This window comes from Capra hircus, chromosome 14, assembly GCF_001704415.2.
Source record: "Capra hircus breed San Clemente chromosome 14, ASM170441v1, whole genome shotgun sequence".
NCBI lineage: Eukaryota > Metazoa > Chordata > Mammalia > Artiodactyla > Bovidae > Capra > Capra hircus.
Window position 1 is genome coordinate 31,820,501 of NC_030821.1, and position 24,705 is coordinate 31,845,205.

Genomic DNA, 24,705 nt, shown 5'->3' on the forward strand with positions numbered 1-24,705 from the left:
TGGCCAAGTATTGGAGGCTCAATTTCAGCATCCAGTCAATGTTCAGGACTGATTTCCTTTAGGATTGGCTGATTTGGTCTCTTTGCTGTCCAAGGCACTCTCAAGAGTCTTCTCCAACACCACAGTTCAAAAGCATCAGTACTTTGACACTCAGCTTCCTCTATGGTCCAACACTCAAGTCCATACTGTGAGAATATTTTATGCTTTTAGATCATATCAATCTCTTTAAAGCAGCCATGTCTTTGTAGCAATAGGAATTTGGATAAAGTAGAATGGGACAAAAGGGTAATTGATGAGTTATCAGAGTAAACTTTTTTGAGAAGGTTGACTCTGAAATGAGATTTAAGAAACAATGGAGGGACTCTAAATCTAGGTGGGAGTAATATCATCTGCAAAGGCATAGAGTTTTCTAGCAAACTGTTCTAAAAAAACAAAAGCAGGATAGGTGTTAGCTCTTCTCTAAATTTTTGGTAGAATTCATCTGCGAAGCCGTCTGGACCAGAAGAGCTAACACCTATCCTACTCAAACTCTTGCAGAAAATTGCAAAGGAAGGTAAACTTCCAAACTCATTCTATGAGGCCACCATCACCCTAATACCAAAACCTGACAAAGGTGCCACACAAAAAGAAAACTACAGGCCAATATCACTGGTGAACATAGATGCAAAAATCCTTAACAAAATTCTAGCAATCAGAATCCAACAACACATTAAAAAGATCATACACCATGACCAAGTGGGCTTTATTCCAGGGATGCAAGGATTCTTCAATATCCACAAATCAATCAATGTAATACACCACATTAACAAATTGAAAAATAAAAGCCATATGATTATCTCAATAGATGTAGAGAAGGCCTTTGACAAAATTCAACATCCATTTATGATAAAAACTCTCCAGAAAGCAGGAATAGAAGGAACATACCTCAACATAATAAAAGCTATATATGACAAACCCACAGCTATTTGAGGTTTTTTGTATTTCCATACAAATTGTGAAATTATTATTATCCTTGATGGTGAAAAATTGAAAGCATTTCCCCTAAAGTCAGGAACAAGACAAGAGTGCCCACTTTCACCGCTACTATTCAACATAGTTCTGGAAGTTTTGGCCACAGCAATCAGAGCAGAAAAAGAAATAAAAGGAATCCAAATTGGAAAAGAAGAAGTAAAACTCTCACTGTTTGCAGATGACATGATCATCTGCATAGAAAACCCTAAAGACTCCACCAGAAAATTACTAGAGCCAATCAATGAATATAGTAAAGTTGCAGAATATAAAATCAACACACAGAAATCCCTTGCATTCCTATACACTAATAATGAGAAAATAGAAAGATAAATTAAGGAAACATTCCATTCACCATTGCAACGAAAAGAATAAAATACTTAGGAATATATCTGCCTAAAGTAACTAAAGACCTATATATAGAAAACTATAAAACACTGGTGAAAGAAATCAAAGAGGACACTAATAGATGGAGAAATATACCATGTTCATGGATCAGAAGAATCAATATAATGAAAATGAGTATACTACCCAAAGCAATCTATAGATTCATTGCAATCCCTGTCAAGCTACCAACGGTATTTTTCACAGAGCTAGAACAAATAATGTCACAATTTGTATGGAAATACAAAAAACCTCGAATAGCCAAAGCAATCTTGAGAAAGAAGAATGGAACTGGAGGAATCAACCTGCCTGACTTCAGGCTCTACTACAAAGCCACAGTCATCAAGACAGTATGGTACTGGCACAAAGACAGAAATTTAGATCACTGGAACAAAATAGAAAGCCCAGAGATAAATCCGTGCACCTATGGACACCTTATCTTTGACAAAGGAGGCAAGAATATACAATGGAGTAAAGACAATCTCTTTAATAAGTGGTGCTGGGAAAATTGGTCAACCACTTGTAAAAGAACGAAACTAGAACACTTTATAACACCATACACAAAAATAAACTCAAAATGGATTAAAGATCTAAACATAAGACCAGAAACTATAAAACTCCTAGAGGAGAACATAGGCAAAACACTCTCTGACATACATCACAACAGGATACACTATGACCCACCTCCCAGAATATTGGAAATAAAAGCAAAAATAAACAAATGGGGCCTAATTAAACTTAAAAACTTCTGCAAAACAAAGGAAACTATAAGCAAGGTGAAAAGACAGCCTTCAGAATGGGAGAAAATAATATCAAATGAAGCAACTGACAAACAACTAATCTCAAAAATATACAAGCAACTCCTGCAGCTCAATTCCAGAAAAATAAATGACCCAATCAAAAAACGGGCCAAAGAACTAAATAGACATTTCTCTAAGAAGACATACAGATAGCTAACAAACACATGAAAAGATAATCAACATCAGTCATTATCAGAGAAATGCAAATCAAAACCACAATGAGGTACTATTTCACGCCAGTCAGAATGGCTGTGATCCAAAAGTCTACAAGCAATAAATGCTGTGGAGGGTGTGGAGAAAAGCGAACCCTCTTACACTGTGGGTGGGAATGCAAGCTAGTATAGCCACTATGGAGAACAGCGTGGAGATTCCTTAAAAAAACTGGAAATAGAACTGCCTTATGACCCAGCAATCCCACTGCTGGGCATACACACCAAGGAAACCAGAATTGAAAGAGACACATGTACCCCAATGTTCATTGCAGCACTGTTTATAATAGCCAGGGCATGGAAGCAACCTAGATGCCCATCAGCAGATGAATGAATAAGAAAGTTGTGGTGCATATACACAATGGAGTATTACTCAGCCATTAAAAAGAATACATTTGAATCAGTCCTGATGAGGTGGATGAAACTGGAGCCTATTATACAGAGTGAAGTAAGCCAGAAAGAAAAATACCAATACAGTATACTAACGCATATATATGGAATTTAGAAAAATGATAATGATAACGCTGTATGCAAGACAGCAAAAGAGACACAGATGTATAGAACAGGCTTTTGGACTCTGTGGGAGAGGGAGAGGGTGGGATGATTTGGGAGAATGGCATTGAAACATGTATAAACGAATCGCCAGTCCAGGTCCGATGCATGATACTGGATGCTTGGGGGCTGGTGCACTGGGACGACCCAGAGGGATGGTATGGGGAGGGAGGAGGGAAGGTGGTTCAGGATGGGGACCACGTGTACACCCGTGGTGGATTCGTGCTGATGTATGGCAAAACGAATACAATATTGTAAGTAATTAACCTCCAATTAAAATAAATAAATTTTTAAAATAAAAAATAGGAAACAAAAAAAAGCACACTTCTCACAGTGATGAGGTAGTACTGAAAAAGAAAAATTTCATAAATTTACCAAGTTCCAATATTTATACTTATGTTGCAAAAGGGGAAATATATATCTTGGAGAAAAACAAAAAGCAGAAAAAAGAGATGAAACAAAGCCTGGAAATGCTGTCATGATGTGTGTTGGGATAGTACCTTAGTAGTGGTCTCCAAGAAGAGGCAATAATCACAGAAAAGAGCGATTCACATTTTTAAAATAAGATGAATAAAATGTTAATATTTAAAATCATTAACTACAAAACGTTAATAGATTTTTTTCAGGCTTTTTTCTCAGATTTTTGTAAATTTAAGAACGTGCAGAAATAGATTTTCTTTTGTAATTTTAACCTGTTTAGGAGATGAAGGTTTAAAATGCATAAAGATATAGGAACTAATTTGCTTAAAAGTTCATCATCTAAAATGGCCAAATATTATTTTGGTCATTTACTTGAGACTTATTTTTCTTACTAAAATAATAAACATGACAGATAACCTCATTGTTCCTTTATTATACTTTTCTATAATACTATTTCTCCGAGGTCCTTAGAGGGCCAGTTCTCAACTTATACATAAATTTTTTCTGTCTTTGTTTCTAAGTTTTTTAAACTTACTACTTATATTAATAAAAACATTTGATATAATATTGATTGAAATGAAGATAGGTGATAGTCACAGGAAATTTACTTTCTCCCATCCTTTCCATCTCTTCTCTTTTCCACAAAAAGCCCTAAAACCAAAGATTCTCTTTGGAGTAAAAGGAGAAATGAAAGACAGAGATTACCTGGTAGCAAAGAGACCCAGTAAAGGAATAAGAGCAAAATATTTTTTTAAAAAAGCATTTGGAAGGAAAACATTTTACACTTACAATGGCCTGGTCAGAAATATTCAGATGATTAACCACGCTTTTTATAACATAGTGAAGACCAAATTACAGGACACTTAAGATGAGTCAGGATGAAAAGATGAAGGCAAAATGAGGTAACTCTTTTTGGAGTCTAATCAAGTAGTTAATTTATTAACTACTTTAAAAGGGACTTTATAAACACCAAAATTCTTTTGAATTTAGAAAAAGTGCATTTTTCAGGGAAAATGTTCCTGGGTCTTCCAGGCATATATTGCAGTTCAGTAAAAATGTTCTTGGGGATTCAATTAAATTGTTCCTGGGTGTTCGCTGAAAATGTTCCTGGGTCTTCAGAGAAAATGTTCCTGGGTCATCCAGGCATATATTGCAGTTAATAAGAGGCTACAAAACAGAAATACTTTTATAACTCGGTTAAACTCAAATCAATATTATTTTGTTGATAACATGTCATTTAATTTCTTTGTTGTTCTGTACAAAGAGTTCTATATTGTTGTTTAAATCCGTAGTAAACACTGTTTAAGGAGAATAAAGAGGCTACATAACATGCCCATGTGGGTCAGTTTGTTTGAAAAATTGGCTACAATTTTTTCTCCCTTTGCAATGTGACTTGGGTAGTTAGTCCCTTTAATGTTGCAGTGTAGCTACCTTTTGCTACTGCTCTTGATATTACCTCTTTAAATAAATGCATATGAGGGCCAGTAAAACATTATCTTTATCCTCCATACATTATAAAACTTGAAAATAATTGATATAATTAGGATTTAAATGCTACTAGTCGATTGTGTCATGTGTCTTTTTGTATTTAATAATCCTAAAGTGAGCATTGGTATAGACTTTCTTTTAGATACAAAATTTCCTCAGCCTCAAATATTTCAAATTCCAGTAAAACAATCACTAGTCTACTGAATCTTACCTCTCCTATTTGGTGACTAATGCTAAACATGGTCCCTAATCCTTTGTGTAGTATTCTAAAAGAGCGGCAATGAACCTTATAAATGGCCATGCTTCTTTAAAATGTTCAGACGTATCACTTTGTAATCACTTTCATTGCTAACTCCTCTTCGTTTATTTCTGTTCTTCCTAGCAAAACTATCATGTCACTTCAGGTAAAATAGCTAAAGTCATCCTCATACAAAATTCAGCTAGAGATTTTTCTATTATGGTAAAATGAAGCCCCGTTCAGTAAGGAGTGGGCTATTCTGCAAAATGTCATATACGTTTTGTGGATTGAATGAGATAATCCCATGAAGTACTAACTGAATGTTTTTTGTTTTTTTTTTTTTTTTTTTTTTTTTATGACCCTTTTCCCCAACATCAAAACCAGCAATGCAATGTCCTCAAATTTCTTTCTCAGACTCTGACACTCCAGCCCTCCCTTTACAAGGACCCTTGTGTTTTTTTTTTTTTTTTTCTTTTTTATTTTTTTATTTTTTTTATTTTTTTGGCAATTTATTTTTTTATTTTTTTTTTTTAATTTTAAAATCTTTAATTCTTACATGCGTTCCCAAACATGAACCCCCCTCCCACCTCCCTCCCCACAACATCTCTCTGGGTCATCCCCATGCACCTGCCCCAAGCAAGCTGCACCCTACGTCAGACATGGACTGGCGATTCAATTCTTACATGACAGTATATATGTTAGAATTCCCATTCTCCCAAATCATCCCACCCTCTCCCTCTCCCTCTGAGTCCAAAAGTCCGTTATACACATCTGTGTCTTTTTTCCTGTCTTGCATACAGGGTCGTCATTGCCATCTTCCTAAATTCCATATATATGTGTTAGTATACTGTATTGGTGTATTTCTTTCTGGCTTACTTCACTCTGTATAATTGGCTCCAGTTTCATCCATCTCATCAGAACTGATTCAAATGAATTCTTTTTAACGGCTGAGTAATACTCCATTGTGTATATGTACCACAGCTTTCTTATCCATTCATCTGCTGATGGACATCTAGGTTGTTTCCATGTCCTGGCTATTATAAACAGTGCTGCGATGAACATTGGGGTACATGTGTCTCTTTCAATTCTGGTTTCCTCCGTGTGTATGCCCAGAAGTGGGATTGCTGGGTCATAAGGTAGTTCTATTTGCAATTTTTTAAGGAATCTCCACACTGTTCTCCATAGTGGCTGTACTAGTTTGCATTCCCACCAACAGTGTAGGAGGGTTCCCTTTTCTCCACACCCTCTCCAGCATTTATTGCTTGCAGATTTTTGGATCACAGCCATTCTGACTGGTGTGAAGTGGTACCTCATTGTGGTTTTGATTTGCATTTCTCTAATAATGAGTGATGTTGAGCATCTTTTCATGTGTTTGTTGGCCATCCGTATGTCTTCTTTGGAGAAATGTCTATTTAGTTCTTTGGCCCATTTTTTGATTGGGTCGTTTATTTTTCTGGAATTGAGCTGCAGAAGTTGCTTGTATATTTTTGAGATTAGTTGTTTGTCAGTTGTTTCATTTGCTATTATTTTCTCCCATTCAGAAGGCTGTCTTTTCACCTTGCTTATATTTTCCTTTGTTGTACAGAAGCTTTTAATTTTAATTAGATCCCATTTGTTTATTTTTGCTTTTATTTCCAGAATTCTGGGAGGTGGATCATAGAGAACTGAATGTTAAACTGAATACTCAAAAATATTAGCTAACAGCTATCAATATCATCATTGTTGTCCTCACTGTCATTGTCCTCATCATTGTTGCCATCATCATTATCAACATCGTCATCGTCACTATCACTTATAACTGACTTTTGAGGTCATGGTCTTCACTTTTAACATAGTTCAAGGTCCCTGTCACAAATTTTTAAGTCATTCCATAAATTTTCTCTTACTGTAAAATCATATGCCATTTTTCAAGCCCAAGAAAAATTTTGCCTTTTCCATGATCTCCTTGCCAATGAGCTTCTTTCCTACTTTTTCCTTTCATTGAGCTAATTTAGCATATATTACTTCTACCACTATTTTTTGTTCTTTTATGTATCTAGGTTTAGTCACATCACTTTAAAAACTTTATTTTATGTTTGTTTGAATAACTACATACATAAATAGAATGAATTATACTCATCTTAAGTGTACAGCTAAATGAATTTTTCCTAATCTACTGCAATGAAATAACCACTCATATCAAGATAAAAATCACTTCCAACAACCCATAGGGTTCACTTGTATACTTTCCTAGTCTGTCTCATTCTCACTTCCCCTCTCACAGGAAATCCACTTTTATGACTTATATAACCATAGATTAGTCTGACTGTTCTTGAACTAATACAAAGAGTTTATCATTCTGATATAGTTTGAATTTTTATTGGAAATAATTGCAGATTTTTTATTGGAAATAATTACAGATTCTCAGGGACATTGTGAAGAAATTATAGTATTGTCCTGTTTACCATTTACCTAGACGTTCCCAATTTTAATATCTTACCTAACTATAATATGGCATCCATAACCAGAGAATTGATACTGGTATAATAACCAGATTTCACCAGTTAGTAATGTATGTGTGTGTTAGTCGCTCAGTCATGTCCAACTCTTTGTGACACCATGGACTATAGCACACCAGGTTCATCTGTCCATGGAATTGTTAGGCAAGAATACTGGAGTGGGTTGCCATTTCCTTTTCCAGGGGATCTTCCTGACCCAGGGATCGAACCCAGGTTTCCTGCATTGCAGGCAGATGCTTTACCATCTGAGCTACTAGGGAAGCCGGTTAGTAATACATGTACTAAATTGCGTGTATGCAAGTTTGTGTGTTTCTATGCAATAAAATCACACATACATATTTAAGTACCTAAACCACAGGACACAGAACTACCATTACCACAAGTCTCCCTTGTGCTTCTCCTTTATAGATACACACGTGCATAATCACCACACCCATCCAACCTAACTTCCTAAAACCTTGGCAGACAATAACCTGTTCATAATGTCTATAGACTTGTTATTTCAAGTGGAATTATACATAATGCATCCTTCTGAGACTGGCTTTTTTTTTTTTCATGCTGTGTGATTCCCTTGATGTTCATCCAAATTGTGTGTGTCATAGTTTTTTGTTTGTTTGTTTGCTTTTTAAATCATTGAGTAGTTTTCCATAGTGCAAGTGTGCCATGGTTTGTTTAACCATTCACCCACAGAAGAATACTGGATAGTTTCCAGTTTGGGGCTGTTAGAAATAAAGGTTCTGTGAGCATCATTTTACAAGTATGTGCAAACATGAGTTTTTATTTATCTGGGATAATTGACTGAGACACACTTACTAGCTCATGTAGTAAGTTTACTGTTATGTTTTTATTTTTTTTTAAGAAACCATCAATTTTTTAAAATTGTGTAATATTTTACATTCTCAATAGCAGTGTAATAGTATTCAAGTTTCTCTGCGTCTTTCCCATTATTGAAGTTATTATCAGTTTTCTGATTTATATAGTTTTAATTTTATGTTGAAGTTTTAATTAACACTTTCATAATGACTAATGGTGGTGAACATTTTTGAAGTGCTTATTTGTAATCTCCGTGTTCTCTTCAGTGGAATACCTGTTTATATATTTTCTCTCATTTTAAATTGGATAGTTGTTTATATTATATGAAATATATATTCTTAATCTGAGGAGTTATTTAAATATTGTAGGTACAAATCAAGATAGTGTGGTAGTTACAGGGTGATAGATACATAGATCAATGGAACAGAATAGAGAACGCAGTGCCATAAAAATATGCAAAATTGACTAAGGTATAAAGCAATTTAATGGACAAGGGATAAGCTTTTCAACATATTGTGCTAGAACAACTGGACATCTATATGAAAAAAAAATGAACCTATACCACACTTTATACCAAAATTAATTCAAAATAGTTCTTGAAGTTAAGCATAAATGTAAATCTAATGTTTAGGAAAGTAAAAAAGTAGGAAAAAATATTTAGAACATAGACTAGACAAAACAAAACAAAATAAAACAAAACAATTTTTAGACCTGGTACTAAAAATGATTCATGCAAGTACAAATTCATAAATTGAACCTCATAAAAATTACAAATTTTGCCGTATGAAAATCTTTAAGAGAATGACAAGTATTTGAGAGACTGGGAGAAAATTTCAAATGATTCTAAAACTTTTAAGGACAGGAATTAGATTTGTGTCTCTTCTCATACTTCATCTAACAAACAAAGCTAAATATAAATAGTAAGAATACTTGTTGAGATAAAACTTGAAAGCTGACTGATATATATTCTCTTTCTACTTTGGTGTCAAAGAGGGCAAATTATTCCAGAATGCACAGGGAAAATTCTGACTTGGTATTACATAATTTATGAAAGAAAATGAGAAACTTTTTGAGAGCTCCAGTTTTCATGGACCCTGTTTAACATAATGTTTCTGTGAAAATAATGTGAATTGTTTACCAAGCAAGGGTCATACTCTAACGTCCTTGTTGACAAGTGTAATTGATTGCAATGGAACTACTCTTGACAAGGCTTGGGTCTGCAAGCTTTGCAGAATTTGAGTGTCCTACCACAGTGTTGCTTCAAGTCAATAAGAAAAAAGTACCAATCTCCTGAAAAGTCCTTTTAGTTATATTCTGGCTATCAAATGTCAACACAGCTGACAAAGTGGCCAGCAAACTGCAAGTATTAGATATCACACGGTGGTTATAAAAATTTACAGCTGTCTACTAAAATGAGAATGTCTCCCATGGGTGTGAAAGTAAGATGTGAAGATTAGCTGATAAAGCACTCTGCTCTGTCTTTTTATATCATGAACTAAGATCACAGAGATGAGGGAATGTCATCTACAAGGTTCAACAAAATGTTCACCACAATTTAGAACATCATATTGGATTTTTTTTTACAGCATCTTTCTTATGTAAGACAAAATTTTTAAACTACTTTGGAAGATAGGGTGAAGTTGTTAATTTGCAAGATATGCTTAAAAATATTAAAATTAACCTAAATTATAATCACTCATTTTAAGAAATGAATTGTGTTCCCAAGTAATCACTAATTGCGGCATAGGTATTGCTGTCATATTAAAAATACTGCTAATTTGAAGATGAGAGTAGGGTCATCCGTTTTTCAATCATATCAAAAGGGGTTAAGAGTTTTAACAAGAAAAGTAGGACTATGACTGAATTTTGCTCTGACGCTTGCAATTCTCTAAAAGGAAATTTTCTTATGTGTCAATGTAAATCATATAGTTAACAGGGGAACATGCCTTTATCAGTAAATCTGGATGAATTCAATAGATGGTTATTAGAATTTTGTCTGAATGTCAGTGGAGTTGTTAAAATAGGGAAGTGGTTATTTTAGTATGGTTTGTGGATCAACAGAAAATACAAAAACGTCCTAGAGATGAAGCAGACTCAGATAAAGATTGAACAGGAGACACGTAAACCAAATTTTGCAAATTACTCTCACGCCATCCTATTGCCACTTTTATGAGATTGATGTGCCTTCTTAGTATACAACTTTCTAGTCCAGTAGCTGCCTAATTTAACACTTTATTTCCTCTCTTGGATGTCATACTACCTGCATCTCTCTGTCTTCAGTATCTTTCTATCACATCTCTATTATCAGGTTAACTTTTCTAAAGCACAATTCTTATTACAATAATTTTGGACAAATAAATTTGACTATCAATTAAAGCTATAGTAATTTAGCACGACAAAGTTATTAGCTCTTTGGCCTCAATTTATCATTACAGGAATATTTCCGGTTCTTTCCCATTCTTTCCCATCAGTTGTCCAAATAAGTGAGATATGCCATGCATAGTACCTACTCTCATTGTAGCCTCTTTTCACTGGAATTTTCTTGCTAACATGTATGACTTTGTTTCCCATATATTAAACTTGCAACCAGTATAAAATACTAGAGAAGCCACTTCTGACAATATACTAGAAACATATGCAGTACACTGGGATTTATGTAATTACTTGTTGAGGAAATAGAATCTGGAAAAAATTAAATTTTCTTTATCAAAAATATGAATGAAGAAACCTCAAATTGGATGAGTTAATTAGCAGTGGATATTGATGCTAAAATATGCATTCATAGGAGCTTTGAAGCCGATCTGAGGCCATGAGTAGTAAAAATCAGCTGATGTTATTAAAAGAGAGAGTATATAAATGATTAGAAGCAATGAGTGCATCAGTGTACAACAGACATGAGGAAATGATTGTTAGAGAGATGCCAGCAGACATGATAAGAGGCTCTGTATAACAGGGATTCTGACAGCATTGTCAGTCAGAATCTGCCTTGATTTCAGGCCCCATAGTATCCATCCTGCTGATAATAACACCACCTAATTGGGCTGCAGATTTCATTTTGTTAGATTTGTTGACAAATTACCTTTTATATTTCCATAGAATATAAGTTCCTCATCAGCCTTCAAAATGGTTCTGGAGATTCAGGCTTGATTCCTGCTTCTCTTGAGGTCCAGGAACAACCCCAGAGCATACTCTGTTCTTACTGAATGGCTGGTCCATTTCCAGGGTAACCAGCAATCACAGAAGCCAGGCCATTCTACATTTATTCCTAAAATAACTTCTAGTATTACTGTAGTTTCCGTTCTGCAGGTTTAGAGCAGAATCCACTTAGTAGGTTTAGGCTCTTTTTTTTGTTTGCTTGTTTTTTGATCTTTAAAAATTAACCATAAAAAATCAAGCACAAATCAAGCATCATGACTACAGTTACTTCTTGAATTTGTCTATTAAGAAAATGTAGTATATTGTATAAAGCAGTCTGTATATAGTATGTCCCTTGAATCCTGGCTTCAAGAATCTTTGGATAACACCGAAATGTACACAATAATGATACTGCCCAACATCATATCAGCATCAGTTATCTACCTGGAAAATCAAAATTCTCAGTAAAGGAATGATATAGATTAGCAACCATATGGGGAGTCTCAGGTAGCTCAGTGGGTAAAGAATCAGCCTACAATGCAGGAGACAAGAGTTCAATCCCTGGGAAAGTTCAATCTCTAGGGGAAGATCCCCTAGAGGAGGGTATGGCAACCCACCTCAGTATTCTGGAAAATCCCATGGACAAATGAGCCTGGTGGGCTACATACAGTCCATAGTCTCGCAAAGAGTCTAGCATAACTGAAGCAACTGAACAAATACACACAGAACAGCAAGCATATGCAATTAACAGAAAATAGCAATGAGAGGGACCAGATATAAAAATGCAAGCGTTTGATGTTTCCCTGAATTCTCCTATTATGTGTACTTATCTCTTTATTTTTAAATATGGGCAGCAAGGTGTTTTGTTTTATTTTTTACAATTTTTAAAAGCCTTTGGATAAATGCAATGTTAATATCTCAGTATTACACCATTTCAAACTTCTGAAAGTTAGTTGAACGGACAGTTTTATTTTTTTAATTTATTTATTTAGTTATTTTTTGGAGGCTAAATATTTTACAATATTGTATTGGTTTTGCAATACATTGACATGAATCCACCACGGGTGTACATGTGTTCCCCATTCTGAACCCCCCTCCCACTTCCCTCCCATCCCATCCCTCTGGGTCATCCCAGTGCACCAGTCCCGAGCACCCTGTATCATGCATCAAACCTGGACTGGCAATCCGTTTCACGTATGATAATATAACATGTTTCAATGCCATTCTTGCAAACCATCCCACCCTCACCCTCTCCCACAGAATCCAAAAGACTTCTATACATCTGTGCCACTTTTGCTGTCTCACATACAGTATTATCATTACCATCTTTCTAAATTCCATATGTATACATTAGTAAACTGTATTGGTGTTTTTCTTTCTGGCTTACTTTACTCTGTATAATAGGCTCCAGTTTCATCCACCTCATTAGAACTGACTCAAATGTATCCTTTCTAATGGCTGAATAACACTCCATTGTGTATATGTACCATAGTTTTCATATCCATTCGTCTGCTGATGGACATCTAGGTTGCTTCCATGTCCTGGCTATTATAAACAGTGCTGCGATGAACATTGGGGTACACAAAAACACAGTTTTAAAGTGAAAGTGAAAGTCACTCAGTCCTGTCTGACTCTTTGTGACCCCATGGACTGTATAGTCCATGGAATTCTCCAAGCCAGAATACTGTGGTGGGTAGTGTTTTCTGTCTCCAGGGGATCTTACCAACCCAGGGATCAAACCCAGGTCTCCCACATTGCAGGTAGATTCTTTACCAGCTGAGCCACCAGGGAAACCCAACAATACTGGAGCGGAGCTGGAGATCCTTCTCCAGAGGATCTCCCTGACCCAGGAATTGAACTGGGGTCTCCTCCATTGCAGGCGGATTCTTTACCAACTGAGTAATGAAAACAAACATACATTTATTCCTTAAAGTCTAGATGTGCTCTGTTGGAGCAATTAAACTGGACAGTTATTTCAATAATTTCTCTTATTTCCATTGGCTTTAGCTCAGGAAGGACTAAAGACAAACTCCAAAAAATAATGATTGCTATAGAAATCTTCACAGTCGAAGTATGATGGTGTGGTGATGACAGGTATGTTTGGTACAAAAAACTGAACAGTAACAGTCAAAAGTTGTATGTTCCTTTACTATAGGAAAATGATAAAAATCACTTAATTGTATGCAAATAGTTAAAACATGACAACTTAGAGTGTATCCCCTCTGATCTTTCAATTTTAGTAATACACCCAGTTATGGGGGTATGATTGCTGTCAGATACTTCAGGAACCTTCCTTTGCAATGTTTATGCTGTAGATTCTATCAGACAGTTCTGAAGCCTAAACAGAATACCAGCTCTAAAATACAGGCCATGTATGACTCTTGTATTACTTTGCTAATATTTGGAATACCTTTGTCTGGATCTGGATAAATATGTCAATATTCAAGGATAATTATTTTTTAAAAAAGAGGACAGCTGTGTGAGCATAACTTAATCACTTATTTTCCTTTTTTCCAACTCCAGTACTCTTGCCTGGAAAATCTCATGGACAGAAGAGCCTGGTAGGCTGCAGTCAGACATGACTAAAGCAACAGCTTCAGCAGCAGCATGCCTTAAATATAACTAGATATTTTTGGAAATGATAAACATGAGTTTCCATTATTAAAAATTTTCAATGTTAAAACATTAATTTGATTAAATTTTTTATTTTGCTCATTTTTCCTTTTCTCTGCTAGAAAACAATTCTCCATTTTCTCTAATTAAATCATTAACAAAATAGCAGTAAATTTGACTGCCTCTATGAATAACTTGAGCCTCCTCAATTTTGTTTTTAGTTCATTTAGAGTCAGAAATTATGTTTACCCAGAAGATAACTGGATAAATTCATACTGCTCTCCTTTACTATCATTGTGAGTTTATTAGTGATTATTAAAAACAAACAAACAAAAAAACCCATGCCTCCAGGCAACTTAGGATAACCGACATAAGATGTATTGAGTTTTGTCTCCAGTTTATCAGTCAAATCATGTCAACTTCACTGAAGAAAAGAAAGTGAAAGTGAAGTTGCTCAGTCATGTCTGATTCTTTGCGACTCCACGGACTGTAGCCCACCAGGCTCCTCCATCCATGGGATTCTCCAGGCAAGAGTACTGGAGTAGGTTGCCATTTCCTTTTCCAGGAGAGCTTCGCAACCCAGGGATTGAACCTAGGTCTCCCGCATTGCAGGCAGATGCTTTAACCTCTGATCCACCAGGAAAGCCCTCCTTATTAACTTCTCTGAGAAAACCTAATCTGATAGGGATATGCCTAAGGTAAAAATTATTTCAAATTCTTTGCCTCTTTTACAAACTTAGCTATTTATACCACCATAGCTAATTTTACAGGAAAATGATGAGACATTCATGGAGGTCACAAGAGGAACATCACTATTAAAAATAGTAGATACAGTGGAATCAAGATTTATGTACAGAAAGAATGAACTTACTATGAAGTAATTGTCAGTTTGAAAATATTAAATATCACTATATGTGTTTATTTTATTATATATGCATTGTGATTATTTATTAATTAAATCTTGATATATAGCATATGGAGTATTCTCTTCCCCTCAGGAATTTCTTCCATTTGAATAAATATGAATTAAAATGAGGAGCTTTGAGACAAAATATTACATGGTGGGTCTTATGGGTCTGAAATGAAGGTCTGCATTGGGACCAAGAAAGTGCTAGGACTACTTGGCTGATGGTGAAAGATATTAGCTGAGTTTTATCACTTTAGATGTCACATGATCCAAATATAAGTATTTAGTAGAGAGTTTTCCTTTGTGTTATTTTATAAGCCATTGTTGCTTCCTAGGTCGGTATTTCAAGATATTGATAGTGATATTATAAAGATGTAATTATAACTAACATTTAATTGTTTTATATTTAAAAAAGAAATAAAGCTATTTCAATTTTTTTTTTGTTTGCTATTTTGGAAAGGCATAATCACATTTCCTTTCAGATGCACTTTATGCCTTGCTGAGCATCAGTGTTTCCTGTAAGCTACATATGTGCAAAACAAACTAACCTATGTGTACAGTTACACCTGTCCAATTTTAGAATTAAAGGTAAACAAAGACAGCCTAAGGCAAATTTGTGATGAAAGAGATGAAATTGTAAATCAACTGATCCATTTCCTCTGTTTGCTTCCAGAATAAAACATCTTTCTAAGCTTTTATAATCCTCTTTCTCTTTTCTATGCTCCCTGTTGTGAGATGGATTGACATATTTGTTGTAAATTCTATAGTTTAATATTTGAGATAATAGAACATTAATAATTAACAGAGAGCCCCTGTTGCTTTGTTTTGTAGCATAAAATATACTTATCATACAATTAATAAAAGTAAAAAAAATTATTAGGTAAAAACATTGTCTTGGGAATTAGAGGTCATGAGAGTGGGTTCAAAGAGCCTTAGATTGTTGTTAAGTTCATTATGTGAAAGTGAGAAATAGTTACAAGGACTTTGTACACCTGAACATTTTCTTCTTCTAGGCTCTTAAAAATTGTCCTATGTTACGAAGTGCAGTGGACTTCTGGGCTGGCTCAGTGGTAAAGAATCTGACTGCGATGCAGAGGCTGCAAGAAATTCTGTGGGTTTGATTTCCAGGTCAGAAAGATCCTGTGGAGGAGAGCATGGCAACCCACTCCAGTATTCTTGCCTTGGAGAATCCCATGGACAGAGGAGCATGTTGGGCTTCAGTCCATTGGGTCACATAGAGTCCGACACGACTGAAGTGACTGAGCACACACACACACACACACACACACACACACACACACGAAGTGCAATAACTTTATGACTGTTGGTACATAACCTAAGTAAATATTGTTAACACTTTTATTTACTAAAGGGTTTCTTAAAGCCTGATCTGCCAATGGCTGGTGGTCCTGAAAACCTTGTCAAGATGTCTACAAGCTCAAATATTTTAATAATACGAAGAGGTCACTGGCCTTTTCTATTAAGTTAAAATCTACCACTGGTAGAGCAAAAAAAAATGGTGTATAAAACTACTGGTGGCTCAGTATAAATCAAGGTGGTCACCCCAAGCTAATTCTAATTTGTTATTCACTGTCAGGAACTTGTAAAAAAAAAACAGTTCATTATAAGACTATCCTTGCTGGGAAAAAAAAAAAAAAGCACAACTAATTGTATTTGCTCTCAACTTTTGAGGATATACTTTTTTGATATTCTGTGTGATAAAAGAGCATGTAGACATAAAGCAGTTCTGATACAGGATGATAACTGTTTAGGAGAAAAGTGCTGGTGTTGTCATCAGACTTGTGAGCTGACAGCCATTTAATTTTTAAGATATACCATTCTTACTTGAGAAAACAACAGGCAGACAAACTTTGATTATTCAGATTTAGATATTTCATATTTTCTGAAAAAAATGAAAGAAATGAGTTTGCCTATTGTGAAAAGCAAATTATATTTATTGCCAACAGTGAGAGTCAAGCTTTCAAGAGATAATTAGATTTGGGGGAAACTTGTATCCTTGTGTCACCAATGGATAGACAGTTTTCCAACATTTAGATTCTATCTTATGAGACAATGGTGATTAATAACAATTGTGATTTTTGATACTCTATAATGAATTGTGTCAAATTGTGGAAGATCTGCACAGCTTAATGAACTTCTATTTTCCAAATAACCAACTAATGAAATTGCATTGCATACAGTTGAACAAATGAATTGGCTAAGCAAACTGTTGCAGTGTTGATGATTTAAAATGATCCAGTCAAAATATAAGAAAAATATAAAATAGTAGAAAATTGTCCATGATATTTAGAACTAGGATTCCACAACTGCAGCAAACCTTTAAGAAATCCCCACTTGTTAAGCATTGGTACAATATCAAATGGAACTTTTATAATTACTTCTAAAATATATTAAAACACAACTTCTTTTTCCTACTACATGTCTGTATGAAGCCAGATTATATGGATGTATTTTTAACTAGAAAACATACCAGCATACATTGAAATTCCAGCACACATACTAGAAACCAGCTACCTTCTATTAAGTCAGATATTTTTAAAATGGCAAAAATTTTAAACAATGTTTTCTTACTGGTATCTTTTCTTTCAGAAGATGTAGCTCTTTTTCATAAAAATTGGTTATTTTAACATATACTAGATTTGTTATTATATTTAATAAATTATAAATTAAAATATTTTTTCAGTATTTAATATTGTGAACACTGAGATTTCCCAGGTGGTGCTAGTAGTAAAGAATCCACCTGCCAATGCAGGAGACATAAAAGACAAAGTTTGATCCCAAGGTTGGGAAGATTCTCTGAAGAAGGAAATGGAAACCCACTCCAGTATTCTTGCCTGGAGAATCCCAGGAAAGAGAAGCCTGGCGGGCTACAGTCCATGGGGTCACACAGAGTTGGACATGACTGAAAACTAACACCTTCACTTTTTCAATTTTCATAGCAAGTATTGATTGATATAAACTACAGACACAAAACTCTTTGAGGTCTTTAAAACATTTTGAGTATAAAATATTCCCTAGAACAAAACTGGTGAGAACCACTGTTTCATTACATCTTTAACTTCATAGAATCTATAAATGTCTCCATATTTGACCTGTAACTGAATTACTTTACACAAAAATTATCCAACAAGACGTGATTTAATTGTCATTTTTCATGTGTGAGTTTTCTACTGCTAAACATAGAATTTTAGAAGGACAATAAATGTTATGTAATAATCTTATGATTTCAGTAGATAGTAAAATTTGATGCTAGGTATCTATAAGTCTTAAGTTTCTTTAAGAACATTTTTTAAATTTTGGATAAATCATTTAAGCTTGTTACATTCTAATTTATGACTAAAAGAGCTGCCTTCACTATTCTTATTAAAGTATATTGTCAAGAGAATTTGTTAACAAATCACTTTTTATTTGTAGGTTTCACAGAAATCTTAGAGGATAATAACAAAATTCTGTACTAGTGACGTGAAAAATGGAAAATGAAAATATTAATGTATGAAAAAAACAAAGAAGTATTTACAATGTTCACTATTTGCTTAATGAATTTAAGGAGGAGACAAAATATGTATAATAATATTAATTATAGAACATTCTTATGCTAGAGCAGCAAATAAAAGTGAATTTTGTGTGTGTGTTAGTCGAGCAGTCATGTCCAAATCTTTGCGACCCCATTGACTATAGCCTGCCAGGCTCTTCTGTCTATGGAATTCTCCAGGCAAGAATACTGGAATGGGTTGCCATTTCCTTCTCCAGGGGATCTTCTGGACCCAGAGATTGAACCTGGGTCTCTAAATTATGAAGCTTAGGTAATTGGCAAAAAAGCAACTGATATTCTCAATAAATTAGTATTGCATGTAAAATTTCCAAATCTCAAAATCCATTGTACATTTTGTATTGGCCAAAAAGCTTATTTGCATTTTTCATAAGATTGTATGGAAGTCAAAATGAATTTTTGGCCAACCCAATGTATTACTTTTTAGGAAAAAAGGAGTAAGAAATCTCATTATATCAACAATAAAGTAAGCCTTCCATAAAAATGCCAGGAATATTTAGAAAAACACTTCCTGAAAGCATATTGAAAACTCTAATATTTTCATATCTAAAATCTACATTTTATAAATACAACCGTATATCTTGAGAATTCTAATTTAATAATCTATTTTATATTTGAATGTTTTATTTGTAAACTTGTTTTACAACTATAGTAATTCTAAGAATTAGGTATAAATCCAACACTATTTCAAGGACTTCTTAGGACACTGTGCAATATCAGTGCATTTATATATGTGTATTATGTATTTGCCTCTAACTATTCGATTAATGGGCTTCCCAGGTGGCTCAGTGGTAAAGAATCCACCTGCTAATGCAGGAGACACAGGAGACAAGGGTTTGATCCCTGGGTCAGGAAAATCCCCTGGAGAAGAAAATGGCAACCCACTCCAATATTCTTGCCTGAATAATCCTGTGGACAATGGAGCCTGGTGGGCTACAGTCCATGGGATTGCAAAGAGTGAGATGCACATACATTTGATTAGATCTGGGAAGTAAAGTAAAGAGGATGACAGTAAGGCCACTTAATATTTCTTGAGGTTTAGTATTTATAGGCATCTTGCAAAGAATTGTCTATTAGCTGTAAACTCACAATTACTCTGTGCCATAGATAATTGACATAAGTACCCAGGGCACATCCCCCTCTGTAATTGTGGTCCCTGGTATAAAGAATATAAGGATACAGTAAGAAGAATCTCTAATCGTTGTTTCAACTTCCTCTTATCTTATTTTTCTTCAACTCACTCTTTAATCCTCAATACTCTGCAAGATTGTCTCTAATAAGGTCAGCATGACTGCTAGTTTTTAAAGCCCAAAGATCTTTCTTTTCCTTATTCTTTTTTCAATCAACACCTCAGCAGCATTTGAAACAGTCAAACTGCTTCCTCTCTGAAATGGTTTCTTCACTTAGCATCTGTGACTCAGTTTCTTGGATTTCTTTCTACCTAATTGAATCTCTTTTTTTATTCTGTGTACCTGGTTCCTCTTACTCTCTCTGACTCTAATGTAATGGTTCCCAAATGTCAGTCTTCAACTCTTGCTTACTTAGGTCTTTGCTCAAACATTCTCTCTAAACTGTTAAGTTTATGTATCAAGCAGCATTAATATCCAGGTAACTGCAAAATTTTAATCTGCTTGCGCTTGCTTCCCTTACTATATATATTCCAGATAACCTTTTTAAAAATTAAAAGAAATGCTATTAATCCTATTAATAAAATTGCTCTATGACTTTCCATTGCAAGTAGAATCAGCAAAATCAAACACCATCTATTATTTGACACTTTCTACACTTCTCTGAGTCCATAATTCATGTTTTTATGTTTTTTCCAGGTATAGGCACAAAGAGCTTCATCCGCTTCTCACATGTAAGAAACTCTTTCCCATCAGAGAGAATTTGTAGTTGCTGGGTGAATTTTCCCATGCGTAGCATGGTACAGCTGATTTCATTTATCCATGTCTTACTGCAGCATTCACCTCAGCATTGTGACTTTCCCAGGTCAGCCAGTGTAGGAGATATGAGAGCCTTTACCCCAACCCCTAATTTGTTTCTTCATAGTTCTTACTATTTGTTCATGTATCATGTGTCTTTGTATGTGTTATTTGCTCAGTTGTGTCTGACTCTGTGTCCCCATAGACTATAACCCACCAAGCTCCTCCATCCATGGAATTCTCCAGGAAAGAATACTGGAGTGGGTTGCCATTTTCTTCTCCAGGGGATCTTCCCAAACCAGGAATTGAACCTGGGTCTTCTGCATTGCAGGTGAATTCCTTACCATCTGAGCCAACAGGGAATCCTACTGTATGTCTTTAGCACATATCTCAAAATGAAGATTAAAATAATGACATCAACCCCTTAGGGTTGTTGTGAAGAATAAACGAGTTGCTATATATTACATGCTTAGAAGAGCAATAGCGTATAGTAAATAAATCTTATTTTGGTTCAGTGGTTTATTCTATAAATTCATAATACCTAACTCATGGTGTGGAGAAGGCAATGGCAATCCACTCCAGTACTCTTGCCTGGAAAATCCCATGGATGGAGGAGCCTGGGAGGCTGCAGTCCATGGGGTCTTGAAGAGTCCAACTGAGCAACTTCACTTTCACTTTTCACTTTCATGCATTGGAGAAGGAAATGGCAACCCATTCCAGTGTTCTTGCCTGGAGAATCCCAGGGATGGGGGAGCCTGGTTGGCTGCCATCTATGGGGTCACACAGAGTTGGACACAACTGAAGCGACTTAGCAGCAGCAGCAGCAGCAACAATTCATGGTAATCTTGAAAACATTTCCTGGTTGAATTAATATGATTGCAAGTGAAAAGAAGGACATATTATGCTTATTATTTTCAATCTAAAGAGCATTCACATGAGTGATTCAGAGGTCTGGGAAATAAGATCTCTTAGAGGAAAAAAAAAGCTTAATGGAATTTTAATTGTTCAACATGGAATAAAGAATGCCAAGGGTTGTTGTGAATAGTTAAATAACTATAAACCGCAATCACATCACTGAATTCAGCCACATAACTTCTTTTCACTTGTTGAAAAAGACAAACTGGTAATTAAGCATCAAGAGACAAAGATAATAGTTGTTGAGTTTTCACTTCGTTAGCAGTTTGTGTTGATGTAGATAAAATTGAGCTGATGGAAATGACCAGTTGTTTTGCATTTCTACTTAGGATAAAAGCTAAAATCAAACTAAGTCAGAAGGATAAAGGGTAGCTAGAAAGAAGACATTCCTCACTGTGAAAGTTGTGTAGCTCTTTCAAATGAGTTATAAAGAGAGGTCATAAAAACTTTTCCTAAAAAACTCTTTATATTCTCATCTCTGAGAAAATATAGCCATATACTTTATTTAGATAGAGAGATCAAGCAGATACACTTTACAACATATTACTTTTTGAGTCTTTGTCAGAATTTTAAAGACATAAGATTTACAAATATATTAGTAATTTAAGTAAAGATGAAACAGAATGTTTCAGTGCAGGCTGCAGTGCTTTGTACAGAAAGAGCACATGATGTTTCTGCGGAAAATAAAACTTGATAACTCCTAGAACTATTTTTATTTTTCAGAGTAACAGATCAAACAGCACAGGCATTTTTAAAGGTTTGGTCCAATTTTGTTCTAAAAATTGATAATATAAATCCGTCAGATTGTTTAATTTGTTTATATTACTAATAAAGTACAAGCATTCTTAAAGTTTCAAACAATGCAAGCATTTTTAAAGATTCATTCAGTTTTGTGCTAACAATTGACTTTAAGTAATTTGTTAAATTGTTTGCTTATAATAAAGTAGGTTTTATTGGAGAATTCCATGGACAGAGGAGCCTGGCAGGCTGTAGTCCATGGGGTCATGAAGAGTTGGACATGAATGAGTGACTAACACACACACACAGTTTTTAAGAAATTCACTTTTATTTGCTGCTCTTGAAATTCACCAAATACCCCTCTTAATATGTTGCTTCACCAGTTAATTTGAAAAAATGAACCATTTAATTTGGGGGTTAAGCTTAAAGAAGCAGTTTTTCAGAATATTTTAATGATAAACATAGTTCTTATTATCAAACTATATTTAAAGATTTTACAATGACATTAGATATAAACTTAGATTCTCAGAAGAATGGATCCAGGTTTTTTCTTAATGTAGGATTTTGATTGTTATTTAAAACAAAGTGGATTTTTTCATAATATATGCATAGTGAATATTTTGTGAATTACTTAGCATTGCCGAGTGATAAGAGGGTAACTTAACAGAAGGCAGTAAGATATTTCATTGTTTTTTAAAAAAAGATATTTAAAGTTTTACATGGATTAACTCCCAAGATGTAGAAGAGTTGACTGTATATATTGTGAAAAGAACATGTATATTCATCAATAATAGTTTCAATTGTATAAACAATTCATGTTATTTTTTGAAATAAATAAATAGCACTATTAAAATAATAAGAAATTGCAGTAAGCCCTTGCTTGTTCAAAAGAAAGTAGAATAACATAGTAACACACAAGTATGGATAATATGTGCACAAAGTGTGGAGTGTGTCCCCCTTACATGGTGAAGAGATAGAGTTCATACCTAAATGCATTTTTCCCCATTACCCCAGGTTGCCCCTCCATAAAAGGTGCAAAAGATCATTTTAGTTCAAACTAAAGAAAAAGTTTTAAATTTACAGTCATTTTTCTCATACATCTTTGATTCTGTCTCCTTGTATAGGGCACAGAGTATGCTTTATATGAGGGCACATTATTGTGAAAATTTAACAAGTGTTAGTGACAGGATATTTATGCCTAATGAAATCTGCTTCCATAATGCAAATACATGCCTACTATATCAATCAATTGTGTGGCAAACTTGGTGAGATGCTACCTATTCAGACCCCTACAGGGATGCAGTGTTAGCCCCTCAAGTTCAACCACAACAGGGAAGCTAATCCTCCCTCTTTAAATCTGAAGTACAATTATTTGTCTTTACCTAATACGGTGTTTCTCAACTGGTGAGATTCTGCTTAAATAATGCTGATAAGCCATGAAATTAAAAGATGTTTGCTCCTTGGAAGGAAATCTAACAAGCAAAGAAATCCCTTTGCCAACAAATGTCCATATAGTCAAAGCTATGATTATCCCAGTAGTCATGTACTGATGTGAACGCTGGACCATAATGAAGGCTGAGTCCTGAAGAATTGATGCTTTTGAAGCATGGTGCTGGAGAAGACTCTTGAAAGTCCCTTGGATGGCAAGGACATCAAACCAGTCAATCCTAAAGGAAATCAGTCCTGAATATTCATTGGAAGGATTGATGCTGAAGCTCCAAAACTTTGGCCACTTGATGTGAAGAACTATCTCATTGGAAAAGACCCTGATGCTGGGAAAAATTGGTGGCAAAAAGAAAAGGAGGAAGCAGAGGATGAGATAGTTAGCATCACTGATGAATATAAATTTGAATAAACTCTGGGAGATAAGGAAGGACAGGGAAGCTAGGTGTGTTGCAGTTCATAGGTTCGCAAAGAGGTGGGCACAACTTAGTGACTGAACAACAGCAACAGTGCATCTAAACACCTCTGTTGATTATTAATGTTTCTCTGCAGAAAGTTTAGAGAGATGCCTTCTGGCACATATGAAGAGATTATTCCCACGGTACTCTCAAAGGTCTTCTTTAAATAGATTGCTTTATTCAAAATCCCAGTCTCTATCAAACTGATTAAAATTGTTCAGTAGTTTCCTTTAGCCTCAGGATAAAAAAATGTTGCCATCTATACTTCCCTCTCTCACCTCATCTTTTACTACTCTCTCCTATTGTCTCCACTTTATGTATACTAGCCTTCTTTCCAATGTCTTAAGTGCTCATACTGAATCTAGAAGGACTAATAAAGCGGTCCAGGGACTATTATCATTGTACAATTTTTGTTAATCCTATGAGTTAAGCACTGTTTTAAACATACACACATTTGTGCTAAGCCATTTTTAATAACTACAACAATCTGATATGATGGTGCATTATTATCTCCATGCCTAGAATGAGTAAACAGGAACATAGACTATTTCAAAGTGACTTGCCTGAGGATACTCACAGATTGTAAATAA